The sequence below is a fragment of the Pinus tabuliformis genome, chromosome 4_2, assembly GCF_031772625.1.
Source record: "Pinus tabuliformis cultivar Carrire ecotype Pingquan chromosome 4_2, CPIR1, whole genome shotgun sequence".
NCBI classification, from domain to species: Eukaryota; Viridiplantae; Streptophyta; class Pinopsida; order Pinales; family Pinaceae; genus Pinus; species Pinus tabuliformis.
This window is the reverse complement of record NC_142304.1, coordinates 304,440,217-304,453,211: the sequence shown is the minus strand read 5'-3', so window position 1 is coordinate 304,453,211 and position 12,995 is coordinate 304,440,217.

Below are 12,995 nucleotides of genomic sequence, written 5' to 3'. Positions count from 1 at the left end.
CTAGGAGACCTAAAATTTTGAAGTTTAACAACTATAACTTGGATTTACAAAAATCCTCTTTGGATTTTTTCTAATTATGACCGGAATTTCCATAATTTTCTAGGCAACACATCCGCCTTGTTAGACTACGCGATACTGAATGGAGTCATCTAAGGAGGCAGAGAAATTGCCCGGACAGTTAAAAGTGGCTGGAATTTGAGCAAAAAAAATTCAAAAAATCTTGTAGAGGTAGTGTTTGAATCATGTTTTTGATGGTGGAAATGGATTCAGCACCATCAAAAATGTCTAGGATACCTAAAATTCGGAAGTTTAACAACTATAACTTAGATTTTCAAAAATCCTCACCGGATTTTCTCTAATTATGACCGGAATTTCCAGAATTTTCCAGGCAACATCTCCTCCTTGTTAGACTATGCAATGCTAAATGAAGTCGTCTATGGAGGTGGAGGAATTGCCCGGTCGGTTAAAAGTGGCCGAAATCTGGGCAAATAATTCTTAAAAAATCTTGTAGAGGTAGTTTCTAAATCATGTTTTTGATGGTGGAAATGGATTCAGCACCATCAAAAATGTCTAAGATACCTAAAATTTTGAAGTTTAACAAATATAACTTGTGTTTTCAAAAATCCTCATCAGATTTTCTCTAATTATGACCGGAATTTCCATAATTTTCTTGGAAACTCCTCCTCCTCGTTAGACTATGTGATACTGAATGGAGTCATCTAAGGAGGTGGATGAATTTCCCGAACAGTTAAAAGTGGTCGGAATCTGGGCAAAAAAATTTCAAAAAATCTTGTAGAGGCAATGTTTGAATCGTGTTTTTGATGGTGGAAATGGATTCAACAACATCAAAAATGTCTAGGATACCTAAAATTTTGAATTTTAACAACTATAACTTGGATTTACAAAAATCCTCGCTGGATTTTCTCTAATTATGACTGGAATTTCCATAATTTTCTGGGAAGCTCCTCCGCCTCATTAGACTACGCGATACTAAATGGAGTCATCTAAGGAGGCGGAGGAATTACTCGGATGGTTAAAAGTGGCTGGAATCCGAGCAAAAAAATTTCAGAAAATCTTATAGAGGCAGTGTTTGAATCATGTTCTTAATGGTGGAAATGGATTCACCACCATCAAAAATGTCTAGGATAGCTAAAATTTTGAACTTTAACAACTATAACTTGGAGTTAGAAAAATCATCGCCGGATTTTCTCTAATTATGACCAGAATTTCCACAATTTTCCGAGGACCTCCTCTGCCTCGTTAGACTACGTGATACTGAATGGAGTCGTTTAAGGAGGCATAGGAATTGCTCAGACGGTTAAAAGTTGCCAAAATCCGGGCAAAAAAGATTCAAAAAATATTGTAGAGGCAGTGTTTGAATCATGTTTTTGATGGTGGAAATGGATTCAGCACCATCAAAAATGTCTAGGATACCTGAAATTTTGAAGTTTAATAACTATAACCTGGATTTACAAAAATCCTCGCCGGATTTTGTCTAATTATGACCGGAATTTCCATAATTTTCTCGGCAACTCTTCCGCCTCGTTAGACTACACGAAACTGAATGGAGTCATCAAAGGAGGTGGAGGAATTGCTTGGATGGTTAAAAGTTGCCAGAATCTGGGAAAAAAATTTCAAAAAATCTTGTAGAGGCAATGTTTGAATCGTGTTTTTGATGGTGGAAATGGATTCAGCACCATCAAAAATGTCTAGGATAGCTAAAATTTTGAAGTTTAACAACTGTAACTTTGATTTACAAAAATCCTCGTCGAATTTTCTCTAAATTGTTTTTAAATTATTTTTGCAGATTCTTTTTTAAATGAATTGTATCGGTCATAGTACAATGATGAAAACTAAATTTGTAAGGGAAGTAATTTTTTATTTTTTAATAAATAGATGTCTGTCTACTGTTGGGAGAGAAGTGGTGGTATAACCGTGAATTAGAAAACATTGATTTCTTTTGAAATACTGAAATCCAAGGTAGGTAAACATTGACTTTTCTCATTTTAGTTTATGTCCATATTAATAACTAAATTTGTTATTCATTCTCAAATAAAAGATATAGTTATTGAATTAGTTGATTATTAGAAAATATTGATATAATACGTTGAACTTGTTGGTCATTATGAAATACACGATATAATTATTGAATTAACTTTTCATTGTGAAATACATGATATAAGACACTGAATTTGTTATTTATAACTTGTTCATTGTGAAATATATGATATAAGACGCTGAACTTGTTATTCGTAATTTTTTCATTCTGAAATACATGATATAATAAGATGTTGAACTTATTATTCATTAATTTGTTTATTCTAAAATACATGATATAAAATATTTTTACGAATTTCTACAAAAGATTGACATTATGATGTATCCATTGTATTAAAGGATTGACATAAAGGTTTGACACATTAGCATCCTGGTAGAGCACCACCGTTGATCGATATCCATAGAAAGCATTGTTGAGACAGGTGGACGCATGTGCAGACCACTGTTGATCGACATCCATGCAAAGCATTGTTGAGATAGGTGGCCATCTATCTAGACCACTATTGGCTCGAGTAAGGAGTCAATTTTTTGTGTACTATAGCCATTGCTGCATCATCAGACATAGCCTCTACATGATCAACCAACTGCTCTATTCAATATGCCTCCTTTAGATTACAGTAAGCACAGGTTGGTCAAACTTTTGCGATTGAGGCAAGGTAGTGCAACACCACCTAAGTAGGATGAAACATATTTCTTTAGGCCAGACCTATAAAACGTTGTCAAATTGTATCGAAGCCTAATATGGAAATGGCTCTCATCTTGTACAATTTCTGGCCAATTGTTATATTTAGTATTTATAAAAGAAGCAGTAGTGCCCATTACAATTAACCCATCAACAAATGCATAGTCATAGGTGGGAGCATAAAAGGCGAAGGAAAAGACTTATATATCCCACCCATTATAGAATGGCCTATTTCTAACTCCTTGACCACTACTTATTATTAGTCCTTGCCATCTAGCAATGGCATGGACTATAGTAATTGGAAATCAGGTGGATACTATTAGTTTAGCTATTTATTACGGTCGATTGATTTTTGTATATTCAATGTTTTTAGGCATATAGTCATTTATGGTCTTATTTGTCCTCTTCCCTCAGTATGGACGCAAAAACATTACGTTGTAATTATTTATTTGTTTCTCATCAAGGTTAGACGAGCGTGAACAACACAATGTTAGCTTAATGCTAACATTAATTCCTAGACATTTAATGTTTGGGATAATGTTCTGCATGAAAAAGCGCGTGGCGAGAATGCATAAAAACGTTGGCGAGATTGCATGCATGAAAATGTTGGCTAGCAGTGGTGAGAGTGGCGAGAAAAAGCACGTGGTGTGACTGCATAAACACTGGCGAGAGTGAAAAGCATGCAACAACTGTTCCTCCTTCATGCAACTACAACTCTACCAGGGCTTGTTGGATCAACTGGCTTTTGTAGGAGCTCTGTATCTAGAAATGACGCACATGGTGGCGAGCCGGGTTATAATTTGAGCTTTGATAAATCCTTTTTGGTTCCCGGTTGCTAGGCACTCCCTTGCTCTTGACTTCTTATCCGCTTTCATATTCTTGCGGCGCCGGTTCATGCTCCCATGCTCCTGCCTTCATATCCACTTTCCTGTTCTTCTTATCCGCTTTCCTGTTCTTGCACCTATTCATGCACTCTACTCTACCCTGACTCTCTAGAGGTATTTCTTTTTTCTTGTGGTCAACTTCTACCTATGAAATCAACAACTTTTCTTTTCCTACAGAATTATCAATTTTCATTAATTTTCATTTATCAGTTTTTAGAGAAGTCAACAACTTTTCATTTCCTACATAATTATAAATTTTCATTAATTTTCATTTATCAGTTTTTTCCTTGCAGAATTATGAAAATTTTTCATTTATGAGTTTGCAGAATTATCAATTATAATTTCAGAATAATAAATTAAATTTACACATTTTAATTTTTTTTTGGTTATCGATACTTACTGAACTTCAGGGATGAACTTCTTTAGGGATACATCAGCTTAGGTGTACTGAAAGGCTGGAAATCAAGACTGAAGGCAACTTCCAGCTTCCACATCTGGCTCCTGTCACCCTTGCTCCTGGTAGTTATTAATCTAGCTCCTGGTAGTTATGAATCTATGAATTTGCGCCTCCACACGTCAACTTCATGAATTTCTCTTAACACCCTTTCTTGTGGTGGTTATGAATCTGGGCCTCCTCTCCTAAGGAGTGGAGTAAAGCAGCCCGGTTTCGTCTTTCGACCAACCCTCTCTCGACGCACCCTCCCTTGAATATATTGATCGAAAATTCTGTAGCTATCTTGCCTTTACTGAACTATTACCAGCAACCCACCTTTCTTTACCAAACTCCATTTACCCCTGAGCTACCCTACTTACCAGAGCAATAATGTATCAGAATACGTAGGAAAACTACTTTTTGCAAGACGAAACTGTGTTTTGCTCCTTTGTTTCGTTGGCTGAATACTCTTTCATCCCTTGATTATAAATAGAATGGCAGAATAGAGATGGGTAGACAAAGCTAGGCTACCTCAGAATGTCGCGAGACATTTACTGCATTTAATGGAAAAACTACTCCTCAAAGAGAAACTGAGAGGTGAGATAAAGCCTAGCACTTTCAACTAGCAAACGTATACCTGATCCAAATGCCTCCGCCAACCTCAATTGCATCTTTCACAACCATATGTCTATCCCATCCGATGGTACATGTACATCTGCCTATTATTGTATCGATGGCACTGCATGCCTACGCCTTTCACCTGCCTGCCTGGAGCGATACTCCCTATGCTCTTGAACACATGAAGTAGCAACTCAGTTCGTGCCACGGCGATTGTTCTGGTCAATTCGGAAAACATTCTCTAATGTGATTGAACCATCGGGAGCTATTGAGTCTTTTTCCTCCACCATAGTGGTTCATTTGAAGGCAACATGGGATTAAGAAATTTATGTAACCAACATTGAAAGTATATCTTAGAATGCGGGTAAGGGAAAGAAAATCCACAAGTGGTGATCATGCAATGCAACCGTTATCATGTCTGTCTTACTTTTCTCTATCGCAAGGAAAAAAAGTGTCAATCGATGTGGAAATTTAATAAACTATATTAACTTTTATGAACTAAACATTTCTATTTTATTGAATTTTGGGTGCTTTGTCGTAGTCGGCTCATAATTGTTCCACGTTAATTGCTAGAGACTGTTGTTTAAGATAATGACATTTGCTTAACTGTACCTTCTTTCTCTGCTACCACTTTGTTGGCTTTTCTATATTCCGGCCAACTATGTGCTTTCGAGTGGTTATATCTTGGGGGCTCCGCATATTCTACTACTCCTACTAGCTCATCAACTATTCTAGAACCATATGAATCAAGTTTTCCGTCTCACGTCATGTATTCTCAGCTAGTAAAAGGGAAGGAAGCCGTAGTGGAAAAAATGTTTTGCACTATAAGGCGTAATCATATCTTCTTAATCATGATGTGTAATGCAGATGGGTTGCAAGACACACGCGGAGGCATTGATGCGCTGTAGGGCACTCTCTATATTTCCGGAGTGTGAAAAAAGAAGGGAGAATGGTAAGCTGGGAGTGCTTTGATGAGGGCTACCACACACTATTACATTGATTGCGGGTGGTGAAAGGGGCCGGAGTGGGTAGGTATACTTGGCTTCTCTGTACACTTTCTCTCTTCTAATATTTTACATTAATTTTGATGTTGGGAAGACTTATTCTACAACCCTGATTTCTTAGATGCTTTGGATTATTTGACTGCTTGTGTTGTTTACAAGAATTTAATTGTCTTTTCTCACCCTTAGTCTATATTGCTTTGGGCAGGTAGATGGTAGTTAGGGAGGAAGGCAGGGCTTTGACAAGGTAGACAACCTAGAGGTGGGTAGGACAGATGGATGCATTGAGCCAATGAGGAAAGATAAGCAAGGCTGGTTGTTTATGCTATGGCCTTTCTACTAACCTGCAATCTGAAATCTCCACTAAAATGTCTACGTGCATGCCTATTGTTTCTGTTTCTTGCTCAAAGCAGGGACTAGCTGTTATGCTTCCTCTCTTGTTAAGTAAAGAAGCCAGAACATTTGCAATTATTGTATTGAGTATTTGTAAAATCATTAGTAGCAATGGATCAAGATGGAGATCAAGTTCAAACAACAATCCCATCAAATAGAAATTTAGTTAATCTAGAAATTTAGTTAATTGAGATTGAGAACCATATCCAATTGACGTTGTTCGAATGCCTCAGTCTCGGTAAATTTCTACTACTGAAATTGGTGTTTCTCTGCATATAAAGGTGGAATTATGTTGAAATTGGTGCTTTAATTGGTTCTTCTTTTTCATATAAAGGTGAAATTACTGCATATAAACATATACATAATTTATAATGTTTCATTATTCTCGAAAATTAAGAGCAAACATGAGATTTTACAGAATTTATAAAGCTTCATAATTCTCCATAATTCTCGAAAGTTAAGAGCAAACACAAGATTTTAGACCCAATGTACACAAAATTTTATAATTCTTCAGTGTTTTTGAAAATTGAAGAGCTAGAAAACAAACAGATATGGAAAATGCTAAATGCTTTGTACATACATACCAAAATTGAAATTTTGTGTAAAATAAAGTTTTTTTTAGGTTAGCCATAGGAAGAAGTTGTTGTTTCTTATTCAATGTAATACTAAGCTGAGATGCTCCAATGTAAATGGATTACATGATGAACACTATAATTTACATTACATGATGAACACTGTAATTTACATTACATGATACTGTAAATGCACAGGGTGAAAGGGAAAGCTTCAATGTACAGGATGAAAGGGGTGAAAGGGCACAAGGGATATTGTGCTAGCAATGTTGCTTTAGATATTGTACTAGCAATGTTGCTTCACTGTATCCAACGATGTTGATGCAAGATGTTGTTCACTATATCCGATGATGAGGATATGGTACCTCGAAATGTTGTATCCTATGATCTTGCTTCACTATATCCGACGATGGGGATACAGTACTTAGAAATGTTGTATCTACAATGTTGCTTCATTGTATCTGACGATGGGGATATGGTACCTTGTTGCTTCACTGTATCTGACGATGGGGATATGCTACCTGGAAATCCCTGTGGAAGAAGCCTCTACCTTTATCACCAAAAAAAGCCTCTACCTCTATCACCAACAAAGAAAAGGGCTCTACCTCTACTTCTATCACCAACAAAGAAATAAAGAAAGGGGGTTCACCAACAAAGAAAGAAAGGAAGGAAATGCACTTGCAGATCAAGTACCAAGCAAATCAAATACCAAAAAAGGGAATGCAAGAACCAAACAAATCAAGTACCAAGAAAAATAATGCACTTGCAAATTAAGTACCAAAGCCCGTTGATCAAGTACGAGAGCCTGTTGATTCGAGATCAAAAAAGGCAGGAGCAAATAATTGGATTTTGTTTTAGTAGTTGTGGTAAGCGTAGGTTGAATTGGGTTGAATCCATGGCTGCCAAGAGTGGATTACACACTAATAGTGGGTTGAATTAGGTTGAATCGTGACATATGGCTAGCATGCCAAGAGTGGGTTACACGACACTATTCAACTCGCATGAATATAGAACTTAGGATAGGATAGGATACATAAAGTCTATAATCAGTTTTAAAGTTATGAAACTTATGATAATGCTGTAAAGCTCCCCTGAATGTTATCTAGAACTTAGTATAACATTGTAAAAAAAATACATTTCTCACGATAATTAAAGTGAAAACCTAAAATAATGTTGCAAAAACAATACATTGCTCAGGGTAATTAAAGTGAAGATGCACTAACAAATTAATTTGCTTGCCCAATCAAACAATAAGGAAACTTTGATGAAACTTTACAATCCCTCTACGTGCTCAATGGCACAGAAAACTTTGATTAAATGACTATTATGAAAAACAAATCAACCCAATTAATATGGAGTCAACTACATAGCCATCACTATTTACCTACCTCGATAAGTATAATAAGAAGTACATACAATTCATCTCCTGAAAATTTAAATAAAAAACCCACAAATCCTACAAGATCCAACTATGCTAGTGGACTTAGTATGAGGTGCCTACTGGTTGTCCCAGATTGATATAATATAATGAGATTAAATTTACATAGTCAATTTCGAAAGTTCTTTGAAAATGGAAGAAAGACAAGTTTTATAGAATCAAAAGTCCATGCGCCCGATAGTCTTATATAATAATAAAATTGAGAATATGATTAAGAAAGGATACCAAACTTAACATTCCCATTACTATGCCATGGAGTAGCCTCTAATGAAATTGATGTACTAAATGTCTTGAGAATATAGTAACATTTTTGAAGGCTTGCTCACGATCTCTCATGGAAATGCCTATTTTTAGAGTATAGAATGTGAAACTTACCAATAACAAAAATTTAAATCAATAGCTTATAGAAGTAAAATTTAAATCAATGGCTTATAAAGTGGAGAAATTCAAAGGAGCATGTTTATTTGGGGAAATGAAGAATTTAGATCAGGATATTTTTTATTATTCATATTTTATAGATGAGGTTTAGAAAGTGAGACTTTTTATAACACATTGTGAACACTGTGTAAGTAATTTTGTCTGTATTAAAATAAAAATTAAAAAAAAATATATTCTTTAAATAGACAAGCAATATTGGTTATAATAAAAAAGAAAAAATATATATTCTACATATTTATTTGGTTGTGCACATGGACTAATATAATTTCATTTAAAGTAATTAGAAGTAAAAGAAAATAAAAAAATATGTGAATGATATTTCTAAATGTGATATCAACTTCATATATATCTATATATAGAAAAAAATGTTAAAAGAAAATATTTTAATATTGTATAGAATAAAATATCTAATTTCGATTATGAATAAAACATTTTAATTTGAATTAATATTGACATATACTTAAAAAAATATTAATAACAAAAAAACAATTTAACGTAGGCTAATGCTTCTTTGTCTATGTTATCATGGATCTATGTTAATATTCCTAACAATATATTACGATAAAGTAAAACTAAAATAACATAATAATAATTGTTGGTAGATTATTATTGTATCTTTACTATTTATTGAATCCTCTAAAATCTTATGAACCATGTTGTGATGGATTGAGATGTGATGCCCTCTTATACTAAAAGTTCCTACATGCTTGCTTCAAATCATTTTGAACTTGAGTTCCTCCCTTAAGTGCTACTTTGAAAGAGGTTGTTAGTCTTGGTGTTTTTGATAGTTTTTACTTGAATGTCCATAGGCATAAAAAGTAATGCACTTAATGGAATTTGTTCATAATTAAGAGTTGGATGGTGGTTGTATCCATTTAAAAGAGTTGTAAATATTTTTGGGATTCTCTCTCCAAATTAATCTCAATACACATTTTAGCACAATTCTAATATAAATTCCCTTTAGGTTTTGCATGATCAATGGAATGACCAACTCCTTATTCTAGACTAAAGTCAAACACCGATAGAAATAGAGAAATTCCCTTAAATCCCATAAAATATGGCCCAACATCATAATGCACTCTTTCTTATTTAAAATAAAAACATAATAATAACAATCATAAGCTAATACGGTTACATATCAATTAATTTTAGGAAACCATTGTTTTATTACAAATATTTCCACAACATTTTAAGATATGCCAATGACTAATTAAATATCCTACTAGAATTCACATACTCAAATGAAGGCTTTCCTTCTTAGCTCTCGAGATTGCAGATATAATACGGTTACATATCAATTAATTTTAGGAAGCCGTTGTTTTATTACACATATTTCCACAACATTTTAAGATATGTCAATGACTAATTAAATCTCCATTAATTTTAGGAAGCCGTTGTTTTATTACACATATTTCCACAACATTTTAAGATATGCCAATGACTAATTAAATCTCCTACTAGAGTTCACATACTCAAATGAAGGCTTTCCTTCTTAGCTCTCGAGATTGCAGATATTGTTATGGGATGGATTTTTATTTTACAAGATGTTATGTATTAATGCATATGTTGTTGTTTACTTGGAGTTAGGGACTGAACAATGTAGGAACCTCCCATAACATACGGCCTGATCCCGGAAAGTGATGATGGTGACCCTTCATGGTCAGGTAGGCACCAGATAACTCTAGCTATCGAGATTCTCGTGTTTGTTGGATCTCCAGTCAGTAGGCCAATGATTAAGTTCTACTCCATGGAGACATATACCACAAGTAGTAAACAAAACTCCTTTCAAGGAATTTTTGTTGGTTTTCTCTAGTGTAGGTTCTGCCGTCAGGTTCAGGTTTCTCAAAACAAGGGGATGGTGGCTAAAGTAAACCCTTATCACTATGGAAGACTTGGTCAGAGATTTGTTATATATAAAATATTCAGAGTAACCCTATCTCGATTCTCATTTCTTCTCTGGGAAACCTCTTTCGAGATAATAAGCTTCTTGACTGGTTAACTTCTCCACTCAACTCTCTTATAATAAATACAGTCTCGATTTACTCACTGCCCTCCTACATACAACTGTATATTTGTTTATAATATTTTCTTCACATTACAACCATTTATTTACTCAACGCCTATCCTTTGACTTATAATGGGACTTCTTGAAAACTCTACCCATATTGTTTCAGCACTTCACTTCATTTTCTTTACCAGAATGAAGAAGCTCGTGATCTTATCATCATGTCAAACAGATTATGATGCAAGGAAAACAACAACAACGGCGCTGCCATTCATTTATTAATTCGCTTAATAGTTTGAATAAGATTAATCAATAATTTAACCAGAAAATCCACCTAATATTTAAACCAGTCTCCGAGACAGGTGGGAAAGTTCTCATGACAGGCTGTCCACCACTGCAGCTTACCAGTTTTCTCTAGTGTAGGTTCTGCGGTCAGGTTCTGGTTTCTCAAAACAATGGGGATGGTGGCTAAAGTAAACCGTTATCACTATGGAAGACTTGGTCAGAGATTTGTTATATATAAAATATTCAGAGTAACCCTATTTCTGTTCTCATTTCTTCTCTGGGAAACCTCTTTCGAGATAATAAGCTTCCTGACTGGTTAACTTCTCCACTCAACTCTCTTATAATAAATACAGTCTCGATTTACTCACTGCCCTCATACATACACATCATCGTTGTAATTCCAAATGCGTACATTTCCAATTCTTGTACATTCTATTTTATTATAGTTTCTTTAAATATAATAATAGTATTTTACAAATGTGTTAATTGAAGATCTTGAATATTTCTTTCCCTTCTCTATTGAATTTTTCTTCTGAATTTTCTTATAAATTTTTCTTAATATAAATATCTTCAATATTTTACACCTCTCCATTGAATTTTTCATATGAGTTATAAAGTATAATTATTTAATAAAAAATAAAAAGTTGTGTAATATTTCAATTAAACTCTTTTGAGTTATTTAGTTTCTATTGATTTTCTTTTTCTTATGGAAAGAAAATGAGGGTTTTGGAGCTTGGGTTGAAAAATGAAATATAAAAATAAATTATTTAAGAGAATGAAATGTTGTGTAGTATTTCAAGAATTATTTAGTTTCTATTGATATCTTTTTTTCATGTAAATGGAAAATGAGGGGTTTGAAGTCATGATTCTAGAAAGGAAAAAGATTTAAAAAGAAAAGGAGGGATTTGGAGTAGGAGTTAAAAAATAAAATATAAAAATAAAGTATAATTATTTAAGAGAAAGTGAAAAGTTGTGTAGTATTTCAAGTAAAGTTTTTTGAATTATTTAGTTTTTTTTTTGTGGTAAAAGGAAAAAGAGGGGTGTAGTATTTCAAGTAAATTCTTCTTCTTTCTTCATTTCTTTCTTGTTCTTCTTTCTTCTTTCTTTTTTCTTTTTTCTTTTTTCTTTTTTCTTTTTTCTTTTTTAATCTTTTTATTTTTATTTTTTTTCTAGTAAAAAGAAAAGGAGGGATTTGGAGTCTTCTTCATGATTCTAGAAAGAAAAAAGATTTACAGAATTCAAGATAGGTTTATAGTAAAAACTCCATGCAATATATTTAAAAAGTATGTTATTACTTGGATAGGCATGTCTCTTAATTACGTTATATGCATGTCTAATGTGTATTTTGGAGTAGGAATTTTGGAATTTTAATTTAATTATCAAAATTATTAGATGGATGGTATGGGTTTAACCTCTATCCAATATTCTAGAATATTCTTAACAAAGCCTATGGTTAAATTTCCATTATAAAGAGGAGGTAAATAACTGTCCTTAAAAATCTTGCTACATGTTTTTTTAAATGTATATATGTTTAACTCGTATATTAATTCATTTTATAATTAATAATAATATTGTTTTGTAAGCCTCACAAGACTACATCTTGATCATGTCCAATATATCACCTCGATCACCCGGATGAGGGAATTGAAATGGTGACTTCACATCAAGGAGTGTCTGCACCCAATAACCATCTATATAAGACCCACTGGACATAATTGATAATGTTAAAGAGAGAGTCCATACATGTTGGTACAATTTTCTTTTTCTTTTACTTTTTTTGCGGAAAAACCTATGAACAGTTTATGAAACCAACGTTTTAGACTAGCTTAGTGAGTCCATCATCAGCGAAATGTGATTTGTATTTTGAGAAGAGAGAGCGTGAAATTAAGGAGCTATTAGTAGTTATTTGAAAAAATATTTGATGTATTCTTTTATTGTCCTCTTACAAATGGCTAACTAATTAATATTTATTTATTTATTTATATCCGTATTTTATTATTATTATTATTATTATTATTATTATTATTATTATTATTTATTTATTTTTGCTATATATTAAATGTTTTAATAGGAATTGCCTAGACGGTTAAAATTTTCAAAAAATCTTGTAGTGGCAGTGTTTGAAAATGTCTAGGATACCTAAAATTTTGAAGTTTAACAACTATAACTTGGATTTACAAAACTCCTT